Below are 16230 nucleotides of genomic sequence, written 5' to 3'. Positions count from 1 at the left end.
AGAGTTTGTTGGGTTTTGTTTTTTTAATCTCAGACGCCAGCGCAGAGCACAAGATGTTTATTATAATTTTATAGACACCTCTAACAAAAGCTTCACTCAGGAAGGAAAATTAAATGTTAAGGTTTCAGGGATAGTGGGGGTTGGGTGGTAAGCTGCAGAAGGTTGGAAAAGAGAGGGGAAGTGTCATTTCCTTTCCTTTAGGAAAGAGAAAGACGGGGCAAGCCATAAACATAGCTTCATTCCCAAGCTGGCAATTCTTACACTTAATATGTTTTGTCAGGCAAGTCTTCAATACAGATTAAAATGAAATGCCAAGTAATTTCCACCTCTCGGCCGCTCATGTCTGTGAACAATGGAGAGTGTTTTGATGAATGTCAGTTAATGGCACTTACGCTCTTGCAGATTTCATCCTCGCAGCAAGGTCTAAGAAATGGGGGGTTAGGGGGCTATTTGTGTGTGGAGGGGAGGGATGGGGAACATTGGTCCATAATCCCCTTCTTACTAATTTGATTCATACTGATGGAAATTGAAAGTGAACGAAAAACAAAATCAGGATGCCCAGAGAAGATGACTCTTTGTTGTTAATTAGGCTCAAAGCAGAAAACATGATTTCTAAGAGCTGGGTCCACTAGGAGAAGGATTTCTTCACGTTTAGATTTTGCCAGGCAGCTTCTACTCCAGTGGAAGGGGCCAGCTGCATTGCTGGGGTCTAAGTCTTTGGTTCAACTGGGAAGTTTGCAGCAAGTCTCTCAATAGTCACACTTTCCAGTCAGTTCCATCCTGATACAAACCCGAGGCTGCAAAACCCACAGGCTGAGCCTTGTTATCTCATTTCCCCGCACATCACTGCCTTTGCAATTTTGCATTCTGAACTCCCGGTGTGGGGTAATTTTGAAGAGTAGGATAAAAACTGAAGCGCCAGCAGAATTCTATCACCCAGGGATTTAAATCCTCACCTTCCTCACAACTGGCATGTGCAATGTACTTATTTCTCTTATCCTGTTCTTAAGCTTGATTGGGAGGATTTGGTTTTCGCTTATTCTCTTACTGCCTGGAATAGGAGCTTTAACTGGAAATTGCTGACTAATTTTACGGTTGTGTAGGTAACAGGGAACACTTCTGTCTGGTAATCATCGTGAACAACATCTCTCTGTATTCAAAGTCTAGTGAGTTACATTGGTATTCCCTTCACAGTCGCAGTGACCAGCCCATTGACTCAGCTTTGGTGCTTACGTGTTTCTTGTTGGTTTGCTTTTTGGAATCACTGCTTACCAAATTTTGTAGTATCAAACCCAGCCTTTTTAGATGTTGAATCAAAGAAATTCTTGGGAGTGGAAAAATTGTCTTCCAGAAATGGAAGTCCCAAGAGCAAGGGGAATAAAACTAAGGTGTGTTGGGCTCCTCTGTTCTCCTATGTACCCCATGCTCATTCCCTCTCCCCCACCTCATCTGCAGAAAAACCCTCTGAAGGGGTTGCTGTCCCTAGCTCACCCAAAGGAAACTGAGCTCACTGGCTTGCTCAAGACCCTGCATGGCTAGGGAGGCCAGAGCAAGGCAGACTGATGGGTCTGTCTGATCCAAAGTCCAGCTCTCTCACTGAAGCCTTATCTTTCGGAAAGCTTCCAACAGTAACTCAGGAATTGAGCTTACTTGCTTAAAAAAAAAAAAAAAGAGAGAAAAAAAAGGTTGATAAAACCACCTTCTGGTTATGCTTGTACACTGATGCTGAATCCTGTTTTAAATGTTTTAACCTTGCACATTCCGGTCAGTGATTCGTCTCAAAGCAAAAAACATGATTTCCGAGAACTGAGTCCACTTGGCAGAGGATCACTTTGCATTAAAGGAATCATACATTTTCTCATGTACGTTTCAGAGGCCGTGTGAGTTTTCACCTTCCTGGATAACCAGGAATGTCCATTTTGCTGCCAGTTCCGGGCTTTTCAAAACTAAAGTTTTAAAGAGGTGCTTCTAAAACATGAATAAAATGGAATGGCATGAATCGGTCTCCCGTCTTCATCAGGGGCATTTGGAAAAGCAGTGAAGAGTAGGCAACCTGCCTGCCTGTGAGGAAAGGAAGGGCCACACTCCCTGAAGATGCCTGGGGACAGGAGGACTATGGCTCAAGCACAAGCCAAATGCTCGTGACTGACCCAGAAGCCCATGACCACTCCCCGCCATCATGATCCAGAGGCACACTGTTGTCTCTGCATCTGCGGAATGAGCACCAGCCTCCCGGGCTTGTCATCACTATCACTGGGAGAATGGTGGAGGCAGGGGAAGCACATGAGTGAGTCTGAGTCTCCATTTCCTCACCCATTAAGTGGGAGCAATGATGCCCACCTTTCAGGGTTGCTGCAAGGCTTGGGGAGGGGGTTTGTGGAGCACCAGGCACGGTCAGGCTTGGTGAAAGAGGGTTACTGCAACAGAGGGGTTGCAGAAGATTCCAGCTAAGCCAGCTATCTATAGCCCTCCTCAGCCAACCTGAACTCAGTTACTGCTGCTTTTTCATAGTCTGTCTTTGATAACAATTCAAGTCTTCTTGCATTTGGAGGGAGTATATAGGTGGGAGTTTAAGGTGCCAGGGAGGTGAATATTGAGTCTTCAGCCCCCTCCTGGAAAGACTAATTCAGAAAAGCAGCTTTGTCAGGCCAGAAAGCTGCAGGGCGTCTCCTCAGGTTCTTTCCTCTGGGACCTTCTCAGGATCAGAGGGATTCTTCAATTTCTAAATCAAAGTAAAATCTCTGGAAAAACACCAAAATAGAGCAGAGTGTCTCTGTCAGTAAGTTTTGCTGCCTGAGGAACCATTTCCGCAGGCAGAAACACCAGCGGTCACTAGCGGAGCAGGAGGGTTGCAGCCCAGGAGCCCTGCCTCAGCCTAGACCCTCCACCAAGTGGAAGGCAGGGGATTGTCTGCTTCCCAGGGCAGGAGGGGCATCCCTACAAAAGGATTGCAAGATTTTGCTAATTTATGTTGGTGAAAACCTGAAGAATGTGCATAGGAATGGATTATAAGGATGTTGGACCAAAGATGGAGTTGAGAGATCCTAAATTTTATATGTCAGCTGAGCAGCTGGAAGTGGCTCCAAGAGATAGTTTGGTTGGTTAGCTGAAAGTGAGACTCAGTGGTTCTACATTCCATGCGGTTTCCAAAACTTCCTTGGTATCATGTAAGAGGACGGAATCAAAGGCTTAGAAGGCTGGGATGTGGGAATCAATTTATCATGTGAGCCCTGCACACCCACATTCACACTCTGTCCCTGGAGCAGGCTCAGAGGAAACTCCCTTCAGTAAGGCCTTGAGCAGCCTGTCAGTGACTTTTCACATCCCCATTGGCCTAGGAGATCACTGTGGTGGTTGAGCTCCATAGGCTGAAAACATTGGTGGGGGTGCTGTCATTGAGATGGGCTCTGTGATTTCAGTGGAGGTGGTAAGATCACTTTGTGTCAGAGACCAGAGATAGGCACTTAACTGCCAGGGACAGAGTGGGCACAGTTACCTAATGGGCATCAAAATGTTTTTCAATATTGCCATCCAGCTCTTCTACCAACGTGAGTTGTGTGAGGTTTCCTCTCTCCATTATTTTTCTTTGCTTTTACTACAACTACCTAAACACCATATACCCTATCTTGGCTAGGAATTAACTGATACCTCTAATTTGATCCTTTTAAATTTTTCTTCCACATCCTGGAGAAAACCTCTTCCAAGGACATAGTGGGTGCCACAAATACATTATCCTTTGGCATAATGGACCCTGAGGCCAGGGGCGTAATTTAGAATGAATGTGCCAAGCGTGTGCCACTCCTTCAGGACAGAGTTGGCGATGGGAACTCCCCACTTTGGTATCTGGGCTTATTTCTGTGATATTAAAGGCACCTCTTGGTGAGCTGCCAATTACTGTGACTGTTGATTGAGCCCAAGGATTATCTTTTATTCCCTCTACCAGCCAAGGAGAATGTCATCCCATTTTACAGATGGAGAAACTGGCATCTAATCATTAGGTGTGTGTTGCTGAGCTTTCTCCTTCTCTCCCACGTACCCAGAGTGTCCCTGCAAGAGCCCCTTTCAGACCTCCTAGAGTGCAGTGTGCTCATCTTAACGCCCCTGCCAACTTAGTTTGAATCAATGTTGTGGAGGAGCTGACTTGCTCATCTTCACTTTGCTGGTCTGGACCCATCATAGGAGTCAAGAAAATAAAAAGCATTAGTTTCAAAGGAAAGCTAAAGATGTTTGCTAAATATGTATGGCCCCTACCAATCTGTAGTTTCATAAAGGTTAATTGGCTGCTTTAAGCTCCACTGCCTCAGTTTCCCCCATCTGCAAGATGGGGACAAAACCTTGACCTATTCCCCATCTTTTCACATCCCGTTTTATTGCCTCTCAAGGACAAGGAGAACTGAAGTGCAACCATATCGTCAGCTGAGAAGATGGGCTTTGCTAAAGATTTTCTCATTTCACCCGTCTCTTCAGCTTCACTTAAAAGTCCCCCTTCTCCTGCCCCCAGGTCTGTAGCTATTGCCTTAGCCCTCAGGAGTAGGGAACAAAGGAAGGACATCAGCTAAGTTGTGGGCTTGGTGCTTGTCTAAAGAATATCCCATTCTCTTTTTTTCTTTCTAGTGATGTAGAATGGGAGGGGGAGGGGAGGGAAGGATGGTGTCACAAACACACACAGTCTGAGAGCACCCAGCCCTAAAACAGAAAACTCTTCATTCTCTCACCACCTATGCTTCAAAGATTCATAAAAGCATGTCACTAGAAGCATCGCGTGAAGTGAACTAAGAGGCACTTGAGGGTGCATGATAATGTTAGCTGTGCCTTGTCACTTTGTTAAAGAATGTGCAAGTGCAGGGAGAATCCAGCAGTGAGTGCCTAGGCAGGCAGAACTCTTCACCCACCACACCCTCCCCCCCGCCGCCTTGACCACCCACCCCCACCCACAGTTTTTTAGCCCAGGGTTAAGATGGCAAGTCCATTGTATAGTGGACCATCTTTCATAGTCCCTATGAAGTTCAACTGAGTCCCAAGTTTGCTTTGCTGAGTCTGAAAAGGTTTGCCTTGAAGTTAAGGTGACAAGAGAGTGACTGATTCCTGAAAATTTCTTGCAGAATGAAGGATGAGGTTGGACTTCTCAGTTTGTGTCCAGAACAAGGATGGAGAGGCTCAGCAGCACCAACAGGTCAGTAGGTAGGTTTTTTCTGTGCCATATGATTGGGTTCTGAGTTGCTGCAGCCATGGCCTTGGGCCAGGCACATGATGGTCTGCTTTTGAGGCTCAAGGGTATTGTTATTTCCATCTTAGCAATAAGAAAACAAGCCCAGAGTGAGCACTGGACAGCATTACAAGGCTGTAGAACATAGCAAAGTCAGGGGAGTGGTCAGCTCTGGGGCATGGAGACATGACTCATGTCCCTGCCCCTCTCTACCCTCTCCCTGGGATTCACTTCCCATGGGGAAGGGGTCCTTGCTCTTGTCTGTGCTTCAGACACTGTCTCAGAATATGGTCTTTCATTGTCAACATTAAAATTTAATACCTAGGGTTATGGAAGTGTTTTACTTTGAGCAAAGTCTCAGGGATATTTGTCTAAGCATTCCTCATTCAGTTATGTCAGTAAATAATTGCACAAATAATTTTTTTTCTTTTTATTATTATTATTATTATTATTATTATACTTTAGGCTCTATGGTACATGTGCTCAATGTGCAGGTAAGTTACATATGTATACATGTGCCATGCTGGTGCACTGCACCCACCAACTCGTCATCTAGCATTAGGTATCTCTCCCAATGCTATCCCTCCCCCCTCCCGCCACCCCACAACAGTCCCCGAAGTGTGATGTTCCCCTTCCTGTGTCCATGTGTTCTCATTGTTCAATTCCCACCTATGAGTGAGAATATGCGGTGTTTGGTTTTTTGTTCTTGCGATAGTTTACTGAGAATGATGATTTCCAATTTCATCCATGTCCCTACAAAGGACGTGAACTCATCATTTTTTATGGCTGCATAGTATTCCATGGTGTATACGTGCCACATTTTCTTAATCCAGTCTATCATTGTTGGACATTTGGGTTGGTTCCAAGTCTTTGCTATTGTGAATAATGCCGCAATAAACATACGTTGCACAAATAATTTTTTAAAAAGTGTTACCAAGAAAGCTGCATGGACCCCTTGAATTCTGTCCCCTGCCTTGGTCTCTCCCACTTTCCTGTTCTTCCTGTTTGTGCATCTGAATAAGCCCCTTCCCCAGGCCTGTGAGCACATCCATTTGCAGGAAAGCTGCCCCCTACCCCCAGGACTGGAGGCTTTTTTGAGGTGTGGAACAAAGAGCCAGAGTTCCAGAATTCACCAGCTCCAGCTCACCTGTGTCTCCCTCAGGGGCGAACAGAGGTGGATCCTTGAGCTGCTCCAATAATGACATTCTGGAAGATTCATGTCAACCTCTGTGCCTCAGCCTAGAGTCTGGGGAGAGGACCCACCCCCCCGCCATGAGGCGACTGCTTGCAGCCCCTAGAAGTTGATTAAGAACTATAGGGTGATTTGGATTTGTAAGTTGTCCTTCAATTTTGCTAGAGATTTCTCTAAATAATGGCCAGGAGATCTGACAGGTCTGGAGGTGAGACTGAAGTGAGTCATTGCCGGTGTCAGCATGTGTGCGCCAGTGTCTCCCAGCTCAGGCTGCAGAGTGTAAGAGAGGGTGACTCATTCGTTCTCAGAAGCCTGTTCTTGGTTACCTTTCCCTGAGTATTTTGTGGTGGTGTTGAGGTAACTCATTTTGTTCAGAAGCAGAACTTCCCCTTACTGCTACTCTACGAAATCATGTTTCATTAAAGGGTTTTCTTCCTCCAAAACTCTATTAGCTGCTGCAATTTTTTAAGAGAGAGTTTCTTGGGAGAACTACTGGAGAGAAGAGAATACAAACATATTGTTTTAGTCCTGTTCTTGCTCTGCTATAAAGAACTACATGAGACTGGGTAATTTATAAAGAAAAGAGGTTTAAATGGCTCACGGTCCCACAGTCTGTATAGGAAGCGTGGCTGGGGAGGCCTTAGGAAACTTACAATCATGGCGGAAGGGGAAGCAGCCTACGAAATTTCACAGGGCTCCAAGACCAGGAATTGTGGGGAGGAAGCAGGACTTTCAAAAAGAAAAATTAGGTCTCTGCTGCTAACCAGAAATGCCAAGCCAGGCCTTTGAGGTGTCAATGCCAGTCAAGTTTTCAAACAAATATACTTTTCAAATATACATTTTGTCTGACAAGAAAGCATTTTGAGTTCTGGCAACAGAAATGCAAGAGCTGAGGCAAAAGAGGTGGGCGTGCAGGAGGAAGTGAGAATGGCTTACCTGCTCCTGTGGGCAGAGCCCAAGGGCCCCCTCCAGAGCCCCCTCTGTCTGGGCAGGCAGTCTCAGGCTTGCCAGGATGGTTTGTCCCCAGGGTCCTGGGCAGGCAGTCTCAGGCTTGCCAGGATGGTTTGTCCCCAGGGTCCTGGGCAGGCAGCAGGATAAGCAAGGTCAGTAACCCCATGAGTACTGACCACAAGGTCAGGGCATTTGAGAGAAAATGGAGACAGGATTGTCTCGTTCACTTATTAGTAGGCATTTGTCATATACCAGGTAAGGAAATAATCCTCCCATTGTCAATATATCTTAATCCTCGTGTTGTCTATATGTCTTTCGAGGCTTGCAGGGGAGGGAAATGCTTTGTCAGAAGAAATCCCTTTTCGGAGATAAATGCAGATGCACCTCCTTTTACATAATGGGCATGACCCTTAAAATGAAGTGTGTCTCACCCATGATATTCGGGGCAGCAAGGAAACTTGCCTTTTCACACAGTCCTCCTAGAGCTTTTGAGGACGTCACTCCTTAGGTGGGTTTTGTGTAAATTAAGTTTCCGTAAAGGTTTTTCTGCAATTTGCTTGGTTTCCAAAATAGCAACAAATACTATTCAGTAAAGGCAAGGAGGTGACAATCCTTAGTGCCTCAAGTCCTAGCCATCTCTGATGATCAATGCTCATGGGATCTTCACTTCCTTGTTATTACTGCCTTCCCAGCTGCCCTCTACCAGCCTGGTAACTGAGATGACCACAATTTTTTAAAAAAGAAAAAAATCCAACCACCTTAAAGCATTTAAAATTCAAATAAGAATTAGAAAAGCAGAGTTCTGAGAACAAGGTCAAAAGAAGGTCTCTTTCAGTTGTATGCAAGTGTCACAGTTAAATCCTTGTGAATAGAGGAATCCAAGCACTTCCATCCCTCAGACAGGTTGAGAGTATGGAGCATAACTCTACAACCACCCAAAAGATAGGATTTAGACAACTTCAATTTGGCCAAAAAAAAAAAAAAACAAAAAACAAAAAACAAAAAAAAAAACGCAACTAACTAAGGCATGAAATTCACACTGTGGAAAAGAAGAAATCATAAATTCCCTCCCTGATGCTACGTCGCGTTCAGGCAAAAGCAAATTTTCTGACAGTGAATCAACCACTAAAAAAAAGCTGCTTGCAGCACAGGGCACAGAGCAGACTTCTCAAACACTGGTGCTTATTATTCTGCTTCCAGCCTTTATTTCTCCTACCCCTCCCCTCTGAAAGCCACGCTCAAATACAGCAATCCATCCACAGAAGAGCTACGCCTTTCCAAGATTAATTACAAGCAGGGGCCACGTGTCTGGGCTGGATGTGTGATTGATCCTGCAGGAGGAAATGCAATGGGAAGCTAATGAGAAGCTAATGCTGCCTTTTATCCAGTAAGCAAAGTTCAGAGATGTTTACATTCTGCTAGTTAAGCAAGACCTAAGATGAATGGACTGTCTTCTCAGCATGAATTCTCGCCAAGGCAACACATGCATGTGTCTCAGAGGACCTCACCTGGGCCACAGAGGCCAGAGGGTCAGAACTCCTAATTTTGCAAATAGCTTGATTCCATCATGTTTTAATTAGCAAACTGATTTTATTCAAGAGATTGGCGAATAAAAAGTAGATTCAGATCAGTGCAGCAGAACTGGGATATATAGGGTTAGAATTGAGATGTATAGACCAGTGGGAGGTATGGAGACTAGATAGGGGTCCTTGCAGCTAATTCTATAATTGGCAGGCAAGAGAGTATTCTTAGCACACCCGATGAAATGTGCTAAGATGATGGAATTTCCTAATTTTTACAGAAAAGAAGTCTTTTTTTTGCTATATCCTCCCCCCCAGGAGAAAAATTAAAAACTGAGTACGGGATTCATCAAAACAATAAAAGGAGGAAGAAAATATTGCATGTGGCATAGCTATACCTTGGAAAAAATAAATGACAAAGAGAGTTGGTAATTCAGGAGGTCCACCCTCGACTCTGATGCCCAGCAGAAATGGCATCACACCAAAGATGTGTTGTGTAGCCCTGTAGCCTGGAAAGCCCCTGGTCTCTATGGCCACTTGCTAGCTATGACTTTGGGTAAGCTAATTGTCATTTCCAAGCTTCCATTTCCTTAAGTGGGAAATTGGTAAAACAGTAATATTTCAATTAAAGAAGATAATGGGCCGGGTGCAGTGGCTCACACCTGTAATCCCAGCATTTTGGGAGGCCGAGGTGGGTGGATCGTGAGGTCAGGAGATCGAGACCATCCTGGCTAACATGGTGAAACCCCATCTCTACTAAAAATACAAAACATTAGCTGGATGTGGTGGTGGGCACCTGTAGTCCCAGCTACTCTGGAGGCTGAGGCAGGAGAATGGCATGAACCCGGGAGGCGGAGCTTGCAGTGAACCGAGATCACGCCACTGCACTCCAGCCTGGGCGACAGAGCAAGACTCCATCTCAAAAAAAAAAAAAAAGAAGATAATGAATGTGAAGCATCCAGGCTGGTAACAGGAACATAGTACATGCTCAACTCATGATAAGACTATTTGTTAGACGTTCCAGTAGCACCTGGGAAAAGCAGGAGGGAAAGGGCAGTGTTCAGTGGCTGGGTTGGCAAGGGAAGCATACTGCTCTTTTGTGTAGCAAAATACTTTTCACACAGAGGGCAAAAATCCTGTCCTGACAGCTCTGACACCGAATAAGTTTAATGTCCTTCCCTCACAGTTACCATAATGATGTCTAGGCACTCACATCAGGATGCATATTCAGCTCTGTCCAAACATGGGACTTTCAAATCTATACATGCACACCATCTTCTAAAAACCACTCATAAGTCTTAGCAAGAATTAGACTAGACTAGCACAAAAAGGACTGTATGGAGCTGAGGGCTATTTGGAGCAAGAAATCAGCCAGGGTGAACTGTGGTTTAACAGCAGTGAGTACCGCCTCATCTCTAGAGTCTGTGTCGGAAACCAGGCCCCATGCTGGCAGCTTTCCCTCCCCAGTCCCACATAACTCTCACAACATCTACATGAAGGCTGTGGGGAGATGAGGAAGCAGATGGAAGGAGAATTGGAAAGGGAAGCCCAGGTGCTTTGCAGGGGCTCCATAACCATAATGGCCATTATTTATGGGGCACTTACGGTGTTCCCAGCAGCATGCCATGCACCTCACGTGTACTTTTTTATTTAATCCTCACAATAACCCTGCTGTGTAAAACCAAGTCTCACCATTGCTAATGTGGGGATTGTAAGAGTCTCACAGGTCAAGTAACTTGCCCAAAGTCACACAGCAGCAGGCCTAGGACTCAGGCCCTGGGGAACCTAATCACAGTCCCAGTGCTTATACCCCCAGAATGCTTCCTCACATCCACCAAAGGCTACCAGGGTAACATAGAGACCAGCGGGAGGCATGAAGACTAGATAGGGGTCCTCGCAGCCAGATTTCTGTAATTCGCAGGCAAGAGAGTACAGTTAGTATCTGAAGACCCTAAAAGATATGCCCATGTGGAATTTTACCATGCGCTCTGCCTATATACTATGCAAATGGCAGTGAGTTTTGACAAATTTCCCAGTCTATGCTAATATCAGCTTACATTTACCCACTGCCTGCTATATGTGTACCAGCACTGTTCTGAGTGACTGACATGTATTAACGTAGAATCCTTACAGCAATCCTGTGTGGCTGGTGCTATGGTTATGCCTATTTTACAGATGAGCAAAATGAGGCCAGAGAGGTAAAGCAACATGCTTAGTGTCACAGAGGTAGAAGTGGTCCAGCTGGGATTTGAACCTGAGCAAATGTGGATATAAGGCCCACCCAGGCTCTTACCCGCACGGGGACACGAACTAGAAGAGCAACACACTGTGGGGCCTGGAGATTCGGCTCCTCCGTGTGTCAGGTGAATACCTGACACAGGCGACTGCAGGAAGGGATGTGCCTCATCTAACAATTCATGTTAATGATTCCACTAAATCTTAAAGAGGACAGCACCAAAGACAAGTGACAGGTATGCTTTCCATTCAACCATCCTCAAGCCCTTCATGTCCTTTATGGTAACTGTGAGGGTGGAACATTAAACCTATTTGGTGTCAGGACAGGACAGGATTTTCCAGCCATGGAAAAGAGATGTTTAGCTGATCTTCCTGTTTTAACCCTTTTCACTTAGCATATTCAGCTGATGTTGGGTGGGGCTGCCAGAAACAGTTTGGAGGCATGCTGAGTGCCGTGACATCCTTGTCTGAAAGACATGGCCGCTGGCTGGTGTCCAACACTGTGGTTGACTTTCAAACCATTTAATTGAAATCACTTTTTTAAAAGGAGGGGTAGGTGCCAGAGTAGGAGAAAGATCTTGGCAAAAACCTTATATGCACTTTTTCCACCATTGGATTGACCAGACAGGGCCACAAAGCTGATACAACAGGATTAGCAAAATTGCATTGTTGGACATAGGCACAGCGTGACAGGTGCTACAGCAAAGGCATTTGGCAGGATTAACCTGCCAAGGATAAAGATGTAGCAGACAAGGGGCTGAATTAATGGACTGGCATGACCGAAGCAGGGAAATGTATTTGCATGCGATATTAACTGTGCTAATAAACTCCAGGCTGAGCTCAGCAGGCCGGGCAGCCTCTTTGAACCAGGGGTTTTATTTTTCACCTAGAAGGCTTCTGCCAAGATAGGCTAAAACAAACATGCTTTACAGGTTGCCCTTTGGTTTTTTTGCCATCATCTTAAAGTAGACATGCTGTCTTAAATGCCTACAACAACATGTGTGCTTTACTGACCATGTAGAATGATTCTAATATCTCAGAATTTGGAAGCCAAAAGGTCCTCCATTTAGAGGGTGATTGTCTATGAAAAAGCAGTAAAGAAATATAGATACAGCACACTCTGGAAAACACCTACTTGGGATAGGTTGTTTTGTCTGAGTTTTATATTCTGATTTCCTGAAAGTCAGGGTGGGTCTGGAGTGAGCAGGCAAGATGCTCAAGATGCAGAATCTCAGGAAGCACTCATGGTCTAGCTCAGACAAGAGCAGGATCAGCACGGAGGGTGCCTCTCTCCTCTCGCCCTGGCCCCATCCTGGCAACAGCATAACATCCACCCATTCAAAGCCATGAGTGGACTTGAATACACTTCACACTGACACTAACTGCACTGCTGAGTGTTGAGAGGTGGTCCAGGAAGCATTGTAAGAGACTGAGGAAGGGAGCCAGTAAAGGTTACTGCTGCTGGCACATGCAGACCTCTGTGAGCTGGTGTAGAACACATCTCAGGGTTATCCCACCCAGGGGGCCAGAGAGCCGCGTGTTTATCCGTTAACCCCTGTCCGTCACTGGCTGATGCTCCTTGGGAATGTTAACTCCTTGGCACTCAGCCGGCCCACATGCAGCCTGAAGACCCCCGTTCTGGCAGGGGTCTGGACTGGGAGTTTGGGTGGCCATGGAGATGAAGAACTGCACTTAATATGGCAAAATATTGGAAATTTCTGGACATTCTGATGATTCATAGGGTACACAAAGAACAGATTTTTTACTATCATGGTGCCCTTACACCCCCTGCTTTGCAGGAACTCCTCATGGAATGGAAGCACATCCAGGCTGAAGGCCCCTGTGTTCCAGGTGCTGTGTGAGTGCTGACCTGCCAGGTGACTCCACGATGGCTTCCGTCCTCAGGGTCACCATCAACTAAGACAGACTGAAGATGTAAGTAGTAATGGAAGGACACAAAAGGTACAAGAGTCAGAGGCCAGGCCAAGAGCGCAAGCTGAGCAAGGGGCAAGGAAGGCCTCCTTGATGGCTAGCTCCAGAACTGGGACTGCAGAAAGAGGAATTTTCTGGATAGAAAGGGGTGTGGGCCTTCCAGTCAGGTTCAGATCCACAGAAGCATGCCCACATGGTATGCTGGGGCACCACTGCACCACCGGGGAGGGTCATGCTGGAAAAGAGACTGCAGGATCTGGGACTCACTCTTTCCTGAGGCAATGGGGAGTTTAGGAGAGGGTGAGTCAGATCAGCATGAAGTTAGCCTACAGTCAGGAAGATGAGTTAACAGGTCTGACAGTCTATTGAAGTAAAATTATTCATAACAGAATAGCACCATGTATGTTTCTAAAATACTTGGTGCCATATTTATTCCCCTGAGGGATTCATCTGAGCACTTAGAAAAGAATAACTGGGCCATTGAGTCTTGGTTAAAATCATTCATTCATCCAACCAGTATTCATCAAGTATCTCCCACATGGCCAACGCTGGGAACCCAGTGGTGAAGTTGGAGGAGACTTCACTCATATGCCATGAGAAATGCAAGGAAGAGGACCAGATACCTGTAGAGCATGTTACAGAGGAGTCAGGTCTGGTCTGGGGTTGGAGGTCCAGGAAGTGACTGGAGTTGAAGCTTGAAGGAGTTGGTATTCAACATGCAGAACTGGGAAAAAGGCATTCCAGGCAGAGGAAGCAGCTTGTGTGAGGGCCCTGGGGTGGGAGGGAGCATGGTTCATTTGAGAAGTTAAGAAAGCACAGAGAGTAAGGAGGAGAGAATAGGGAGGGTTAGGGGAAGCAGGGGTAGGGCCTGTGCCAGGCATGGCCCTGCTCTTTAAGGTGCCAAGTCCTTGCAAGCATTTGAAGTTAAAACATGATGGCCATTTATTGATGATTTATTGATCTCTCCGTATCCCCTTGGGCATTGGTGGATTCTCAACAGAACCACAAAGTGGAGTTGGCTGCAGGTGAGTCTGTTCATGGCCTCAGCTTCTCACCTATTCCTGAGTCACCTTTTGCCTCTCAGACACAGAGATGGGATAGCGCCAGGATGTGGGTTTGTGTTATCTAATTTCTTGGAGTTTGTACAGGTTTTACCTGGTACCAGCGTGACCTTCCCATGTACCCTCTTGGTCAGCAACTTTTTACGAGGAGTTAATCCCACTTTCTGGAACTTGCTCATTCTCAAAGTGAGTGGTTATTGGTCCTGAGACAGTCCGCAGAAATTTCAGCCCCATGGGAAAGAAAAAATTCCAGGTCTCTACCTGATGCTTGGAAAGCCAGCCGTGTTAACTTAGTCAACACCAATGCTCATCAAATATGCACATTTATCTAGTGTTCCCAACCTAGATTCCCAGCCTGGGATTCTGTGGGCCAGAGGCCCCAGTGTAGTGTAGAGATTATAGCCTAATGTCCCAGCAGAGAATCTTTGATTGCAGATAGGAAAAATCCAGACATTTCTGAACTCCAAGACCACGGTGATTTACATGGCTTGGTGATAAGCTATGATTGATAAATTACTCAAAGTTTCTGCTTCCCCCAACTCTGGCAAGAACTTTGGCAGAACTTCTATGCCATATCCAGTACTAGGAAGTTGCCAAGTTTATGTCCTTAAAATAAAGTGGGTTCCAAGATAGATGGCAGAAAGTGGGAAATGTGATTTTTCTTGATTGGGTAACTAAGAACCACACAGCAGGCGGGAGCCATTTTGGGCCAAAGAGCTGTTCATTTAAAGTGTTTATTGACACCTGGAAATAGGGTTTAAACTTCAAATGCTATTTTCACGTCAAGTTTATGCTATATAATTTCATAATGGTGATAAAATCTAGGCAGCTACCAAAAGGAGAGCTCCCAAGTGATCTTACTACTGGGTTTCCCTAGTACAGACATTCAGGATCCTGGACCAGCTGAAACCAGGGGAGGAAGCGCCCTGGCGGGTCACCGGCTGATGGAAAGGCAGGTGCTGTGATGGTTAAGTGTGTCCATGTTGGCTACCTGATTTCTTTTCAGCCAGTCTCAGCTTTGGTTGGTTTATTTGACTGCCTCAAATCCTCAGTGGTCACCCTTATTTTTTATCTGGAATGTGTTCCCCACTCTGTAGAGGACTGAGTCAGGGAGATTGCTGTGCATCCTTGAAGGGTTCCATTTTGACCCTGATCATCCTCAGTAGACATGGAAGCTACTCCAAGCGTGGCCTTGGAGGTTTGGGGACCCTGGACAGCATACAAATTAAGAGGTGAGGGACAGCCGAGGGAAAGAAATTACTCAGAATATGCAGTAAGAACCATGTCTGGTTTCTGGTTTCTGTGTTTGGCAACACAGTAATGGGATTCCTTGCATTTCTCCCAGAAAAGCATTGGTGGGGAAAAACTTTGTTCTGGGAGGTATGGTGATCATCAAATACTATGAAGGCCCACACTGGACATACTTAAGCTGTGGAGGGCTGTGTTTCCCTTTGAGCATTTGTTGAAGGCAGATCCTCTTCCCAGAGAAATACCAACGCACAGGTAAGTCTGTGTTCAGGACCCAGGACTCCTTGGAGCCATGGATACCCACCCATGACCCCTATGGGATGGGGAAGTTCACAAAAGGCACAATGAAAAAAAGTCTTTCAGGTGGGGCTGGGGAGGGCAGTGAAATGTTGGCATGTGCTTGCTTCCCGGTTCTCACTTCTGGCTGTTCTCTGTCCTCTCTCCACCTCCAGCAGCAGCAGCACAAAGGCATCTCTACGCGCATCGGCCTGCCCCAGAGACCTCCCTGGCATGGTGTGGTGGGGCAGCTGGTGTTGTGAATCAGGCCGTTGCCAATCAGAGAACGGCTACTTCACAACACCAGGGCCACACCACACTACAGACAGCATTCCAGCTCCAGAACCCGCAAGGGCGCCCTCTGGCGAGGCAGCTACACCCGCCGCAGAGGACCCTCGGCTCTAGAACCCAGGCACGCGGCTTTCCAGTTCTGGGCTGGCTGCTGCAGCTCCCCTGCAGACACTGGCCTCCTGAGGCTGCTGTTTATCCCCCAACACAAATGCTCCACTTTTAAAGAAAAGACACTCCTGGTAACATTAGCTTCCTACAGAGAAAATGGTGCTACCAGGTTTCCCACTGTGAAAATGAAGTTATGGGCCATCAGGAGGG

At 46.2% G+C, this 16230-nt stretch overlaps 1 long non-coding RNA gene across 1 annotated transcript in view; it reads left to right on the top strand.

The window, feature by feature from the left end:
- LOC129033847 (uncharacterized) overlaps positions 1-14837 on the top strand; it is a 113850-nt gene extending 99013 nt beyond the window's left edge. Inside the window, exons 3-4 of the long non-coding RNA XR_008501689.2 lie at positions 5103-5173; positions 12904-14837. This is a non-coding gene — a long non-coding RNA (uncharacterized LOC129033847). The remainder of the gene's footprint in view (positions 1-5102; positions 5174-12903) is intronic.
- Positions 14838-16230: the final 1393 nt, after the last annotated feature.

Source organism: Pongo pygmaeus, chromosome 2 (assembly GCF_028885625.2).
Source record: "Pongo pygmaeus isolate AG05252 chromosome 2, NHGRI_mPonPyg2-v2.0_pri, whole genome shotgun sequence".
NCBI classification, from domain to species: Eukaryota; Metazoa; Chordata; class Mammalia; order Primates; family Hominidae; genus Pongo; species Pongo pygmaeus.
The sequence above is the reverse complement of the archived record's forward strand: the minus strand, read 5'-3'. Positions and strand labels throughout refer to the sequence as shown.